We start from the raw sequence: 15,480 nt of genomic DNA on the forward strand, positions 1-15,480 counted from the left end.
TAAACCTAGATGACCTAATAGGGTCCTTGATAACCCATGAGATGATTTTCAAAACAAAAGCACCCGAAATTAAAAATAAAATTGAAAAAGAAAAGGGTGTTGCTTTTGCTTGCAATTTAGGTGATGATGAAGAGGCAAAGAAAGAAATGGAAGATGAGGTAGCCCTCATAACAAGAAGGATCAAGTTCTTGCAAAGGAATATGGGAGGCATGAGAAATAGAAGAACCAATCATCCATTCAAGAAGAAAGAAGAGCTTGGTGACGGATCATCTCAACCCCGATGCTACGGATGCAAGAAACTTGGACACATTCGCCCGGATTGTCCACTCAACAATGAGCCTACTTCAAACAATCGTTTCAAGAGAAGAGAAGGCAAGAAAGGAATGACCGCCACATGGGATGAGGACAATGAAAGTGAAGGTGAACCAAATGATGGAGAAGATTGCTTGATAGCAAAAAATGATTGCTTGATAGCAAAAATATTTGCTTCATGGCCTCAACAAATGACAATCAAGAGGTAAGTACTTTAAATGATGTCATTATTTTCAAAGAAGTTCTTGATTCCTTGCAAAGTGCACATGATGGACTTGAAATAGAACTTGATAAAAAGGCATCTCTTGAAAATTCTCTTTCTAGCATAACAAAGGAATTTGGTTGGTTAAAGAAAGATCATGAATTTTTAGATGATGAAAATGAAAAATATAAAATTGAAATTCATAATCTAAATGCTACCATCAAGATTTTAAATGAAAATCAACAAAAACTATCTACTGAAAACAACAAGCTAAAGCATGAAAATAGTAAACTATCTCATGAATATGATGAGTTAGAGAAACTCTTTGAAAAATTTGAACATGGTTCACTAAAATTGGATAGGCTTGTTAATATTCAAAGATTGTCACATGATAAAAGTGGACTTGGACATAAATGGAATACTACAATGTCAAACTATAAAAATAAATTTGTAAAGGCTTCTTCTAGTGGTACTAAAACTTGCTTTTATTGTGGTCTAGAAGGACATTATAAGGTTACTTGCATGTATGCTAAACAAGATAAAATCAAATTGAACTCTAAAATGAAAATAAATGAACTTAACAAGATTCGGAAAATTTGGGTACCTAAGGGATCTCACTTCCCTATTCATATGTAGGTATGCCTTAAAAGCCATAACAAGAAGAACACATGGTACCTTGATAGTGGATGCTCTAGACATATGACCGGAGATCTCACTCAATTTGCATCCCTATCACTCAAGGATGGTGGAGATGTTACCTTTGGAGATGATAAGAAAGGAAAAGTCAAAGGAGAAGGCACCATAGGTAACTCTACCTCTCCCATACATGATGTACTTTATGTTGATGGCTTATCTCATAATCTTATTAGCATTAGTCAATTGTGTGACAATGGTTTTGAAGTAGTCTTCAACCCCGACAAATGCATTGTTAAAAATAAGATAGATGAAAAAGTACAATTCATAGGTTCAAGAGACAATAACATTTACACTACTGGGCTAGATGATCGTAGACTCCAAAATATAACTTGTCTTAATGCCATTAGTGAAGATTCTTGGTTATGGCATAGGAGATTGGGTGATGCCGGAATGGATCTCATTTCAACCCTCTCCTCAAAAGACATTGTTAGAGGATTGCCTAGGTTCAAGTACACCAAAGATCACATTTGTAGAACTAGTCAATTAGGCAAACAATTAAAGAGCTCATTTGCCCCTAAAAATGTGATCTCAACCACTTAGCCCTTGCAACTACTTCATATGGATCTTTTTGGACCAATGAAGACAAGTAGCCTAGGTGGAAAGACGTACTTGTTTGTCATTGTAGATGACTTCTCACGATTTACATGGGTCATATTTTTAGCACATAAAGATGAAACTTTATGAAAAAATTTTTAAGTTGTGTAATCAAGTCTAAAATGAGAAAGGTATTGCCATATCTTACATTAGAAGTGACCATGGAACGGAATTTGAAAATGTACACTTTGACACTTACTGTAATGAACATGGCATCAAACACAACTTTTCGGCACCTAGGACACCTCAACAAAATGGGGTTGTAGAAAGAAAGAACCGAACCCTCCAAGAAATGGCTAGAACCATGTTACATGAAAATGATCTCCCTAGATACTTTTGGGCGAAGGCGATTAGTACCGCTTGCTATATCATAAATAGGGTATATATGAGGCCAATTTCTAAGAAAACACCTTATGAGCTTTGGAAAAACTTGAAACCAAATATAAGCTACTTTAGAGTGTTTGGTTGTAAATGCTACATCATGAACATTAAAGATAACTTACACAAATTTGATAAGAAGTCGGATGATGGCGTATTCTTAGGGTATTCTACACATAGCAAGGCATATAGAGTATTTAATAGAAGAACCCTAGTTGTAGAAGAATCCATGCATGTTACATTTGATGAGAGAGAGCCAACACCTCAAGAAATGCCACATGATGATGATGAACCTATTGAACATCTCTTACCTAAGACAAAAGCTCCTCCCCATGCATCTACAAGTAATACATTACCTAGTGAGGAAGTTGAGAGTGTAGATGATGACTAATTACCTAGGGATAGGAGAATATTGGTAGATCATCCTGAATCCCAAATCTTAGGTGATGCCACATCACCGGTAAGAACTAGATCATACTATCGAAGTGTGAGTAACAACTTGGCGTTCCTATCCGAATTAGAACCTAAGTCCATCAAGGAAGCAGAAAAGGATGAATATTGGTTGATGGCTATGTAAGAAGAGTTAAGTCAATTCGAAAGGAACAAGGTGTGGAGGCTAGTGCCTAGGCCTAGTGATCATCCAGTCATTGGCAAAAGATAGGTGTATAGAAACAAAATAGATGAAAATGGAATTATCACTAGAAATAAAGCTAGGCTTGTAGCCCAAGGGTACAATTAGGAGGAAGGAATAGACTATGATGAGACATTTGCTCCGGTTGCCCGTATGGAAGCTATTAGGATACTCTTGGCATATGCATCTCATAAAGGATTTAAAGTATATCAAATGGATGTCAAAAGTGCCTTCCTAAATGGGTATATCCAAGAGGAAGTGTATGTTGAGCAACCTCCAGGTTTTGAAGACTACAAACATCCAAATCATGTTTTCAAGCTTGATAAGGCTTTATATGGATTGAAGCAACCTCCTAGAGCTTGGTATGAGAGGCTTTGCACCTTCCTAGTGGAAAAAGATTTTGAGATGGGAAAGGTGGATAAAACATTATTTATCAAAAGAGAAAATCAAGATATCCTCCTTGTCCAGATTTATGTGGATGACACCATCTGTGGCTCAACTAATAAAAAAATATGTGATGAATTTGCAACTCTAATAAAAAATGAATTTGAAATGAGCATGATGGGTGAGTTAACCTACTTCTTAGGACTCCAAATCAAACAATACCAAAATGGGATATTTATAAATCAAGAAAAATATACAAAGGAGTTATTAAAGAAGTATGGTATGGATAGCAGTAAGACATCAAGAATCCCCATGAGTACAACTGCTAAGTTAGAAAAGGATGAATTTGGCAAATATGTGGACCAAAAGATGTATAGGGGTATGATAGGTAGCCTACTCTATTTGACAGCCAGCAGACCAGACATTATATTTATTGTCTGTCTCTGTGCTCGATTTCAATCGGATCCAAAGGAGTCTCACCTATCGGCAATCAAGAAGATCTTCAAGTACTTAAGAGGAACCCAAAGTCTGGGACTATGGTATGAAAGATCTACTGCCTTCACTCTCATTGGATATTCAGATGCAGACTTCGCTGGATGTAGAGTGGATAGGAAAACCACTAGTGGGACTTGTCAATTCTTGGGCAAATCACTTGTTTCATGGTTTAGCAAGAAACAGAATCCAGTAGCTCTATCCACAACAGAAGTAGAATATGTGGCAGCTGGAGCTTGCTGTGCACAAGTCCTATGGATGAAAAGCACATTGATGGACTATGGAATTAAAATGAAAAATATTCTCATCCAATGTGACAATACTAGTGCTATAAACTTGACAAAGAACCCCATATAACACTCTAGAACCAAACATATTGAGATTAGGCACCACTTCATTAGAGATCACTTACAAAAAGGGGATATTTGCTTAACATATATCAACACTGAGGAACAATTGGCTGATATCTTTACAAAACCCCTTAGTGATGATAGAATATGTTATATCTGAAGTGCCTTGAACATTTGGTGTGCGGATCAAGTCAAAGAAATTGCCAGATAAATATTTTGTGCCTTTCATCAGCCTATCTATAAAGTATATATATATATATATATATATATATATATATATATATATATCATCCTTGTTGGTAGTATCTGCATGAATGAGATGTCAAACATTAATCTTAAAAATCACTCAATTGGTACTCTTAGCCTTCTTAGTTCTCTAAGATGGAGAGGTACCTTCGCCTTAATTAAAATACTTAACAATTTGACAATATGTCAACATCTCGATCATGAACAGGTATATGTGCATTACTTGGCTACATATTTTATACCATAAGCATTGATTTAGGGGGAGTATCTAAGTCAATCTTCATTCACTCCTAATTGCTATACATTTTAGTTCGCCCTTTCTGTCGATGACAAAAGGGAGAGAAGTTTGAAATTGATTATCTATTCACTTGCCTATATGCACTATATGCTTTTAATTGTTATCGTTTATCATTGTGCATATATTAAGGGGGAGTTCCTGCATTCACTTGCCTATCATGTCACTCCACACACACCTCATAATCACTTTTGTTTGTCAACATCAAAAAGGGGGAGATTGTAAGCCCAAGGGTCTACTCTTGTATCTTGTTTTGATGATTCTAAACATAACTGATTATGTTCTTGAATACTAATCAATTTGCCTTGAAGTGTTGTGTTAAGATAGGTTGATCATTGAAGGAACCAACACACACATGGTCATGCTTGAAGATGTACCACACAAGAGTCAAAGGAGCTAAGTGGAGCTCACATTATCTCTCAAGCAAGCATACACAAAATGAAAGACCAATTGAAGACCAAGGCTAAAGAGAAGTTGAAGGTTACGTAGATTTCATTGTACATCTTTTCTCTTTAGATTTCTAAGTCAAGGCAAATTTTTTCAAAATAGTTTCTAAAACCACTTAAGAACTAAAATGGTTAAGAGAATGGTTATGTGATGGACCAACATGTTGGGACCCTCATAAACATTCCAAATTATCATAGGAATTGAGTTCCAAAAGCCCAAAATCAAATAAGCAATAAAAACATAAAAATCTGCTTATTTTAGGCTTCTCGGAACTTCGAGAAATGGCCCAGTAGTATTTTACAACTTCTGGCCATTCTCTCGAAACTCCGAGAAATTGTCCAGTAGAATTTTCCTTCGTCTGGCCGTTCTCTCGGAACTCCGAGAATTTGTCTCGGAACTCTGAGAATTTCTCGGAGCTCCGAGAACGTCGCGACAGCTCAGAAAAGAGCTGTTGGTTTTTGAATTAAAAATTAGTTTTTGATTTTTATAACCCCAAACGGTCATATTTTCTCAAGAGGCTATAAATACTCATTCAAGAGGATTATCTTCCTCTCTTGAACCATTTTGAAAAACACCCTTAAGCATTTCAAAGAACTTGCAAATTCCTTTGGCTTGAGATTTTATTTTTCTTCTCCCCAAACTTGCCTTGCACTTGCAAATCATTTTGAGTTTGGATTTAGGGCTTCCACTTGCATTCTATTGTGGAGAGCACTCAAGGGGACTACATCGTGCATCAAGCTTTTAAGAGAAGCCAAGAATTCATCTTTCATTTTTTGTAAAGGTTGCTAGGGCATCCTATTTTAATACCCTAGGGAGTATCACTTAGAACTCGGCGAAGAAGGAGAGTCGATGTAAAGGTGTCAAGCGCATCCTCATTTAATACCCCTTGGAAGTGTAATCGCCTCGGAGCCGGGCATCGTGGAGGTCTCACATAGTGGAAATCCTTAAGGACGATCTTAAGAAGAGTGGAGTAGGGCTTTGCCCGAACCACTATACATCGGTGTGTTCCTTCCTTATCTTGCACATTTCATTATTGGTTTGGTTTGGCATTTCATTTTGTTTTGATCTTATTTGAACTAACCAAAATCTAATCAAGAGAAGAAAAATCAAATTAAGTTTAATACTTAAATTTAAAAAGGTATAAATTAGTGTTAAAACCAATTCACCCCCCCTCTTGTTTATTTCAAGAGTATACTGCAAAGCCCGATGTGGGTAATTCATCATTTGATGTACTTGATTCAGCATTCAATAAAATAAAAGATTCTTCTTCTGTGTACATTCCTGTCTCTAATTTTGTTTCTAATGAATCTGCTTCAAAATCTGATAATCTTAATAATAACCATCAAGACTCCCCCTCCGATGAGGATGCCGACGACACTCCCCCTGAAATCAGACACATGATTCAATAGGAGGAGAGTCGCTGAGCGAAACGACTCGAAGAGGAAATTGAGATTGTGAATATTGGTGACGAAACCTTGATTCGGGAGATTCGAATTGGCAAAATTTTATCTCCTGAAGAACGCGAGGAATTGATCACCTTACTTAAAGAGTTCAAGGAAGTTTTTCCTTGGTCATACGATGACATGCCAGGATTAAGTGAAGAAATTGGTCAGCATCTCTTACCCTTAATCCCTGGTGTTAAGCCAAAGAAGCAAAAACTCTAAAAGCTCAAAACTGAATGGGAGTTGAAGGTTTATGAAGAAGTAAAGAAGCTGTTAGAAGTAAAATTCATTCAAGTAATTAAATACCGAGAGTGGCTTCCAAATATTGTACCGGTGCCCAAAAAGGACGGAAAAGTTCGAATGTGTGTCGATTTTCGAGACCTGAACAAGGCAAGTCCTAAGGATGAATTTCCTCTTCCGAATATTGATCTCTTAGTTGATAATACAGCTGGACATGCTCTTCTATCCTTTATGGATGGGTTCTCAGGCTACAATCAGATTAAGATGGCGCCCGAGGACATGATGAAGACAGCGTTCATTACTCAGTGGGGTACTTACTGCTACAAAGTGATGCCGTTTGGTTTGAAAAATGCTGGTGCTACATATCAGAGAGCTACTACAACTCTTCTTCACGATATGATTCATAAAGAGGTCGAAGTCTATGTACATGACATGATTGTAAAGGGCAAGACTCGACCTGAGCATACAATTGCATTAAGGAAATTCTTTGAAAGGATTAGAAAGTATAAGCTTCGCCTAAATCAGAGTAAATGCGTCTTTTGTGTTACATCAGGAAAGCTCTTAGGGTTTATGGTCAGCGAAAGAGGGATCGAAGTGGACCCACAAAAGATCAAAGCGATTCAAGAAATCCAGCCGCCTAAGACGGAAAAGTAGATCCGAGGTTTCCTTGGAAAAGTTCAGTATCTGAGACGGTTCATAGCCCATCTGACGATGACGTGTGAACCCATTTTCAAGCTTCTGAAGAAGAATTCCTCGAAGAAGTGGAATGAAGAGTGCCAAAAGGCCTTTGAAAAAGTTAAGCAATGCTTATCCTTACCTCATGTTCTATCGCCGGTTATTTCAGGTCAGCCATTGTTGTTATACTTGTCTATCACAGATACAACGATGGGTTGCATGCTTGCTCAGCAAGATCCAGAAGCTAAAAGGGAAAGGCCTATTTACTACATCAGCAAGATGATGCTAGAATACGAGTTAAAGTACACAGTTTTGGAGAAAACATTTCTAGCATTAGTTTGGGCTACCCAGAGGCTTAGACATTATCTGCTGTCAAACAAGGTTCTTTTGCTATCACGGATGGATCCGTTAAAGTACTTGTTTGAGAAACCTGCCCTTACAGGAAGGACTGCAAGGTGGTTATTGTTGTTATCAGAGTTCGATATCACCTATGTCACTCAGAAATCAGTTAAGGGGCGTATCGTTGCTGAGCAGTTGGCTGATGCGCCAGTTGAAGAGAATGCTTTTCTCAAGGCAGATTTTCCTGATGAAGAAATCATGGATGTTGAAGAAGAGACTTCGAGTACTAAGTGGCTTATGTACTTTGATGGAGCTGTCAACAATCGAGGACAAGGAGTAGGAGCTGTGCTTATATCTCCTCGGAAGGAGTATATTCCTGTTTCTATCAGTTTGAATGCACGAATAACATGGCAGAATATGAAGCTTGTATCGCCGAACTTGAGGCAGCCTTGGCTTTGCAGATTCACGATATTGATGTGCTCGGGGATTCTATCTTGATCATTTCCCAGATTAATGGGCAATAGACAACTCGAGAAGATAAATTGATCCCTTATAACACTTATTTGGAATCTTTGGTCAGAAAATTCAAGAACATCTCATTCACCCATTTGTCAAGGACCAGAAATCATTTCGCTGACGCTTTGGCTACTTTGGCCTCGATGTTAGACATTTCTGTATCAATGGAGGTTCAACCGCTAATTATCAGCTTCAGTGGGCTCCTGCGCATGTGAATGCTATAGAGATTTCAGCTAGATGTCCAGATGTAAAACCTTGGTATACAGATATCAAGAACCTTATTGCCAGTAAAGGGCATCCTCCAGAAGCTTCAAGCAAAGAGAGGAAGACTCTTCAAAAGTTGGCTGCCAACTTTATTATTTGTGGTGAAGAGGTGTACAGAAGGTCATTTGATGGGATACAACTCCTGTGCGTAGAAGAAGATAAAGCTGCAGAGCTTATTGAGCAGACTCATGAGGGTGTTTGTGGGCCTCATATGAATGGGAAAATATTGTCCAGAAAGATTTTGAGACTGGGATTCTATTGGCCCACAATGGAAGCAGACTGCTTCGCATTTGTGAAGAAATGCCATAAGTGTCAAGTCTATACGAATCTTATTCATATTCCTCCTTCGAAGTTGCATTCTTTGACTTCGCCGTGGCCGTTTTCAGTGTGGGGAATTGATATAATTGGGAAGGTTTATCCAAGATCCTCAAGCGTACATGAGTACATTCTGGTAGCTATTGATTATTTTACAAAATGGATTGAAGCTGCTTCGTTTGCTTCCATAACTTCAAACAGAGTTGCGAAGTTCATCCGTGCTAACTTATTTGCAGATATGGAGTACCTCATAAGCTGATTTCAGATAATGGGTCACATTTCAAGAAAGAGGTGTTACACCTGTGTGAAGAGTTCAAGATAAGACATCACAAGTCATCTCCTTACAGACCTCAAACAAACGGGACTGTAGAGGCAGCGAACAAGAATATCAAAGTCATTATCAGTAAGATGACTGAGACTTATAAGGATTGGTCGAATAAGCTTCCATATGCCTTATGGGCTTATAGGACATCGATCAGGTCCTCTACAGGTGTGACTCCGTTTCTTTGGTGTACGGGATGGAAGCAGTTCTCCCTGTTGAGCTAAAAATTCCCTCTTTGAGAGTGATGCTGGAAGCTGACTTACCAGAGTCTGAATGCGCTAGAGCTAGACATGATGAGCTACAGATGGTAGATGAGAAGAGGTTGAGAGCCTTGTACCATATCCAGGGATATCAGAGACGAATTGAGAGGACTTTCAACAAGAAAGTTCGTGTTCGAGATTTGAAGCCTGGAGACCTTGTTTTGAAGTCCTACAGGGCACCGGTGTTTGATCCGAGAGGTAAATTCAGGCCAAACTGGTCTGGTCCTTATATCATCGATGAAGTCATGCCTGGAAAAGCATGCGGTCCGCTAAATCGAAAACCCAAAAGGGCGATTTGGTCATAGCAAGGACTTCATGAAGGACAGAGCTTTCTGAAAGCCAGTTGAACTTGCATTTTCTCTTTGGCTCTTCTTTAATGTCTGAGTAAGTGCCAACAGAGCTTCTTTGTTACTCTTTGAGTTAGGAAATTGAAACTAAGCAATTTAAAAAGATAATAATCATGACGGAGATCTTGAAAAGAGGTTGAAACATCTTTAAGTATGGTATTCAAAGGACTCTAAGAGTGGTGGACCTTTAACCATTTTAAAATGTTTATCAGTTTAAGAAGCAAATTCGATCTCTTTTGGAGTCTTGTTTAATACTCGTCAAAGTCTTTGGGTCATTGTCTATCAAAGTCAGTCGGTTGTCGAGTCAAGGTCAATTTTTAGAGTCCTGTTTAGTCAGTATTCTTCCCCAAAGCTGGGGTGATAAAAACTCAGAGATTCAGATAAGCAGAGAATTTGTGGCTCCTGTGGATAATGTAAAGCAGAGAAGTGCTCAAAGGTTGACAAACTTTTAGCCTAGTTCCAATATCAGCAAATGGCAGAGATGGAAGAAAATTTTTGAACAGAACAAGTTTCTTGTACTTGTGAAAAGTCTTGTAAACCAGGTGTTTATGAGAAGAATTTGTTGTAATCTCAAGTGTGCAGTAATAAAAGCCTTTGGCCCATTCATTTTGTTGCTCTCCAATGAATTTTGCCATGGAAGTAATCATACTAGGGGCATCTTTTATGACTTACATCATAAAAGATGTCAAGTAATAATTAATACTTGAGATAGATATTTTCATAAAATAGAGACTAGAGAAGTTTGAACACTCTTTGTATTGAGCTTCTTAGTCAAGTTGTTCTCCTTTGGAGTTGAGTTTCTTTGAAAAATCTTTATCCCAGCGGAGTCTAGAATCTACTCCAGTGATTCTTAAACTTCAGTTGAATGCTTTGCATCTTTTGAAAAGGAGTTGGTACTCGAAAATTCTTTCAAGATTACTGGAGTCCAGTCTTTGATCGAAATCGCGCATTTCAATTACTCTTTGAAAAGAAATGACTGGTTCATCATTGAAATCATTAAGAGTTGATATCTTCTTTCAATCATTTTGAGTTTCTTAGTTTCCGTGTGTTTTGAAAGATTTTTAGTAAGGATAGGAATTGACAGATTCCGTGTTCCACGGTCTGGCCTTTTCTTCGTTATTTTGAAGATTTTAATAAGGTAAGGAATTACTAGGCTTCGTGTTACACGGTCTAGTCCTTCATTTGTTTTCAAAAAAGAAGAAGAAAGGGTTTTAACAGAGTAAGAAATTACCGAACTTGTGTTACACGGTTTGGTCTTTTTTTTTAAAAGGTTTTAACAGAGATGGAAATTACCGAACCTGTGTTACACGGTTTGGTCTTTTTTTGAAAGATTTTAACAGAGTTGGAAATTACCGAACCTGTGTTACACGGTTTGGTCTTTTTTTGAAAGATTTTAACAGAGTTGGAAATTACCGAACCTGTGTTACACGGTTTGGTCTTTTAGAAAGGGTTTTAATAGAGTAAGAAATTACCGAACCTGTGTTACACGGTTTGGTCTTTTTTTGAAAAGGTTTTAACAGAGATGGAAATTACCGAACCTGTGTTACACGGTTTGGTCTTTTTGAAAGATTTTAACAGAGTAAGAAATTAACGAACCTGAGTTACACGGTTTGGTCTTTTTTTAAAAAGGTTTTAACAGAGATGGAAATTGTCGAACCTGTGTTAGACGGTTTGGTCTTTTTTTAAAAAGGTTTTAACAGAGATGGAAATTACCGAACCTGTGTTACACGGTTTGGTCTTTTTTTGAAAGATTTTAACAGAGTTGGAAATTACCGAACCTGTGTTACACGGTTTAGTCTTTTTGAAAGATTTTAACAGAGTTGGAAATTACCGAACCTTTGTTACACGGTTTGGTCTTTTTGAAAGATTTTAACAGAGTTGGAAATTATCGAACCTGTGTTACAGGGTTTGGTCTTTTTGAAAGATTTTAACAGAGATGGAAATTACCGAACCTGTGTTACACGGTTTGGTCTTTTTGAAATTTTTTTTAATAGAGATAGAAATTATCGAACCTGTGTTACACGGTTTGGTCTTTTTAAAGGTTTTAGTGGGGGAAAATCACCAATCTTGTGTTACGCGGATCAGTCTTTTCTTCCTTTGCCCGGGTATTTTGTACCCAAATGATTAGTAATGTAATGTCAAGTAGTGACTTACTTAATCATCGTTCCGCAATGTGCACCTTCCTAACGAGTTAGGAGTCATGCATATCTGCGAAGAGGTTTGTGTGGGACGGTTTAGCAGGACATACGAATCAGGGTTTTTGTGGAACTGTTTAACAGAACCGCATAGTCCGGAGTGATTCACTACCTTGAAAGAGAGGAGTCAGAGTTCCTCGGATAGATATACAGATGCATTTTCAGCAATGATCTGTATATCTATCGCTAGGCTTGAGACTTAGTTTCGCCTTGGTATTAGATGTTTGAGTTTGGCACAAATATTCGAGTACCCTAATAAATGGTCGAGTAAGTTTTAGATTGATCGACATGATATAAAAAAAACTCTGAGTGTTTGGTTTTGAACTTGTTTTTGGACAGGTTTCAATACAATGGTCCTTGGCCTATTTGACAAATATAAAAAAAAAATTTGAGTGTTTGGAGTTGTACTTGTCTTGGACAAGTTACAATGTAGTTTCTATAAAAAATGAATGAAGGTTTCTAAAAAAGAAAAAACTCTTTGAGTATTTGGATTTGTACTTGTCTTGGACAAGTTACAATGTGGTTTCTATAAAAAAATGAATGAAGGTTTCTTCAAAAGAAAAACTCTTTGAGTATTTGGATTTGTGCTTGTCTTGAACAAGTTGCAATGTGGTTTCTAAAAAATGTAAACAATGAAAACTCTTTGAGTGATTGAAGTGATTGGTTTGTTTGTTTAGTTTGTGCTCTTTGAGCAATTGTTGTCGGTACTCTGGTCTAGCCTTTTTTTTTTTAAAAAAAGTGTGTTTGTGTTTTATTACTGTTCGTTAATCTTTGCTAACTAGTTTAGATAGTTGAGTCACGAGTATTAGATAGAAGCTATCTCATTGAGATGTCACGATTGCCGAGTTAAGAGTCGGTGAGAGGCTATCTCCCTTTTGATTGCAGCCTTAGAGTCTTGTTGCGGAGTTATTTGGTTGTGTTTCTTTGGAAAATAGCCTTCTTAAAATTGCAAACCCAAAGAAATTGCTTTGCCGCATATTTGGGTCGATCAAAATGTATTGTCTGTTCAGCTTTGTCATTCACGTGACAAGCGCGCTCTGCCAAAGAGGTGCATCTGTAGACACCTCATTTTGACCGAACCCCTAGCCCCTTATTTTGATTAGAAACATACCAAACTAGTGTTCTAGGGTTCCAAATTATACCCTAAGGTACGTTAGGATCTCCCATGGGTCCCCATAAAATTTCGTCGAAGCCCGAGGACGTATGCTTAGCAAGCAAGCTTAGTAATGTTGTTTGGTGTGGAAATAAGGGGGATATTTTATCCGTATCGGGGGGTGACCCAGGGAGATTGAATAACCAGAAGTGGGTTGTGCGGAGATATGAAAGGGGTCAAGTATATTCTTGTATTTTAAGGGTTGTTTTCACTTAGACCCCCCCCCCCTTTTTGTTGTGTATAAAGAGTAGTCACTAATACTTAAAGGGGGCTGTCTAGTGAAGTTTTTGGGGTGGTAAAAATATCATTTTATATCATATGTTGTTGATATAAGGCATAATAGGGGGGTGAATTATCCCGTCTGGGCCGCGGCTAATTCGCGCGCCCGTCAGGTTTCGTGCGCCCATTAATTATGGGAGTGCCAATATCGGTGGTTCTCCTTTTATATAAAAAAATGAAAAAAAGAAAGAGGGAGGAATTCATTCTCATCCAAAATAATACAGAGAGAGAGAGAGGTGAAGAGGGTTTTCTCTTCTCCGGCGGCTTGACCGGAGTTCCGGCCGGTCGGTTTATTTTTATTTTTTTACCCATTAAATCATTTACATCATCTTCTTCTTCAAGTTCTACCATTGTTTTCTTCTCTTTCTACCTCATCTAAAACCCATTCCTACTTCATCTAAACTCTATTTTTTACCCTTAAAACCCCAGATCCGGCCATTGCAACCCTAAATCCGGTGGAATTCTGCTATCATAACCTAGATCTGGTCTTTTTCCCCACCAGATCCACTCACCATCATCTCTAACTTCTAGATCCGTCCAAATACCACCATTATTTCTATCTTCCATTTCTGCCACCACTTCCATCTATCATTTCTGGCAGAAAATACAGAGGAACAGAGATCGGGAGAATCGGAGAAAGCTAGAGATAGATTTGGAGAAGAGAAGAGAGATCTGATGTGAGAGTGAAATAGATCTAAGATCTAAGCAAAGGTCATCTTCTTAGATCACATTCAATCGGACTTCGACGTGATTCCGGCCAATTCCCTTCTAAAATCCAATATTCCTAGTGCAAATGCTTCGTCGAACTCTACCATTGCTTAGCGCTGTACATCGGAGAAAGTAGATTTAATTAATTCACGGAAAACAACCATAAATACTATCATCTATGGCAATTTTCCTGTGACTTTATTTGAAGGTAATTTCTCTTTTCTTTTTGTTATAGTTTGGATCCAATCGCATGGTATGATGATTTCTCTCTGAGAAAGTGATGCATGCCTTGATTTTGTTTGAAATTTATGGCAATCTTCCTGTGATCTGATAAGTCTATTTTAATGTTCATCTAATGGTGTATAATTTTGTTTTGTCTGAAGTTATGATAATCCTTTCATCAATTATGGTAATTCTACTTTGAGTGATCGCCTGATAGTATGTGGTTACAATTTCGTTGGATTTCATAGTAATTCTCCCAAGATCTGTGGTTATTCAAGACCTTAAATATCATCTTCGACATGTGGTAATGTCTCTGTTTGGAATTTAGGATAAATTTTTGGGGTCCTTTGTTATCTTTTCATCGATGGTTGTTTATAGCATACAGCTGTGATTTGTTTGGAGTGAACCATAGACCCTTCATAGTTTATTTTAAGGTGTTAGGACTGATACTAACATAGGTGTGTACCTTGTTAATGTTGCCCCGATTTCTATGTTATGTGTCTATTTATGTAAATAATGTTAAAATGGGGTTGTCCTTTTCCTTTTAAGAATATGATCTCTAATTTTGTTTAATAAAAGACAGGTTTTGATAAGGGGAATTTTGATGTCTTTGGGTTAAGTGATAATGTATATTACTCGTCCTATAAGTGTATGAGTATGCAAAATTTTTGTACATTCCATTCCTTGTTTTACATGAATCATGATGTTAAATACTTTTGTTGGATTTGGTATTGACATTGTAAAAGTAACAAGCCAGCTGTTTGGATTTGGATTTGTTTGAGTATTTGCTTCCCTTGGTCAGTTGTTGTGCTCTGTAAGGCTCATTTTGTGTAATGGCTGGACTGTAGGGAGGTAATAGGGATGTTACTGATATGGAGCAAGAAGACTGAGCTGTAATGATTTGGTGGATGTCAGTAATATGATATAAGATTGTTAAGAGTTAATATAAGAATAAAGTTTAGTAGTTTCAAATGTTTTGCTGGTCATTTGGTGAGGAAATTTGAAGTAGGAAGGAGTGTTGGAACAGGGTAGTGATCACATATGTTTTTCCAAATTTATCAATGACCTGCACTGTCATGCCTTATAAATTGAACATGCTGAAATAGTTTCTCTTATCTTATATGATCATAATTCATAGAGTTTATGGATAAGAGGTGTTTTGTGTTGATGGTGTTC

This window comes from Tasmannia lanceolata, unplaced genomic scaffold, assembly GCF_043159265.1.
Source record: "Tasmannia lanceolata isolate RefF3 unplaced genomic scaffold, GAP_Taslan_0.1 ptg000015l, whole genome shotgun sequence".
Classification (NCBI taxonomy): Eukaryota; Viridiplantae; Streptophyta; class Magnoliopsida; order Canellales; family Winteraceae; genus Tasmannia; species Tasmannia lanceolata.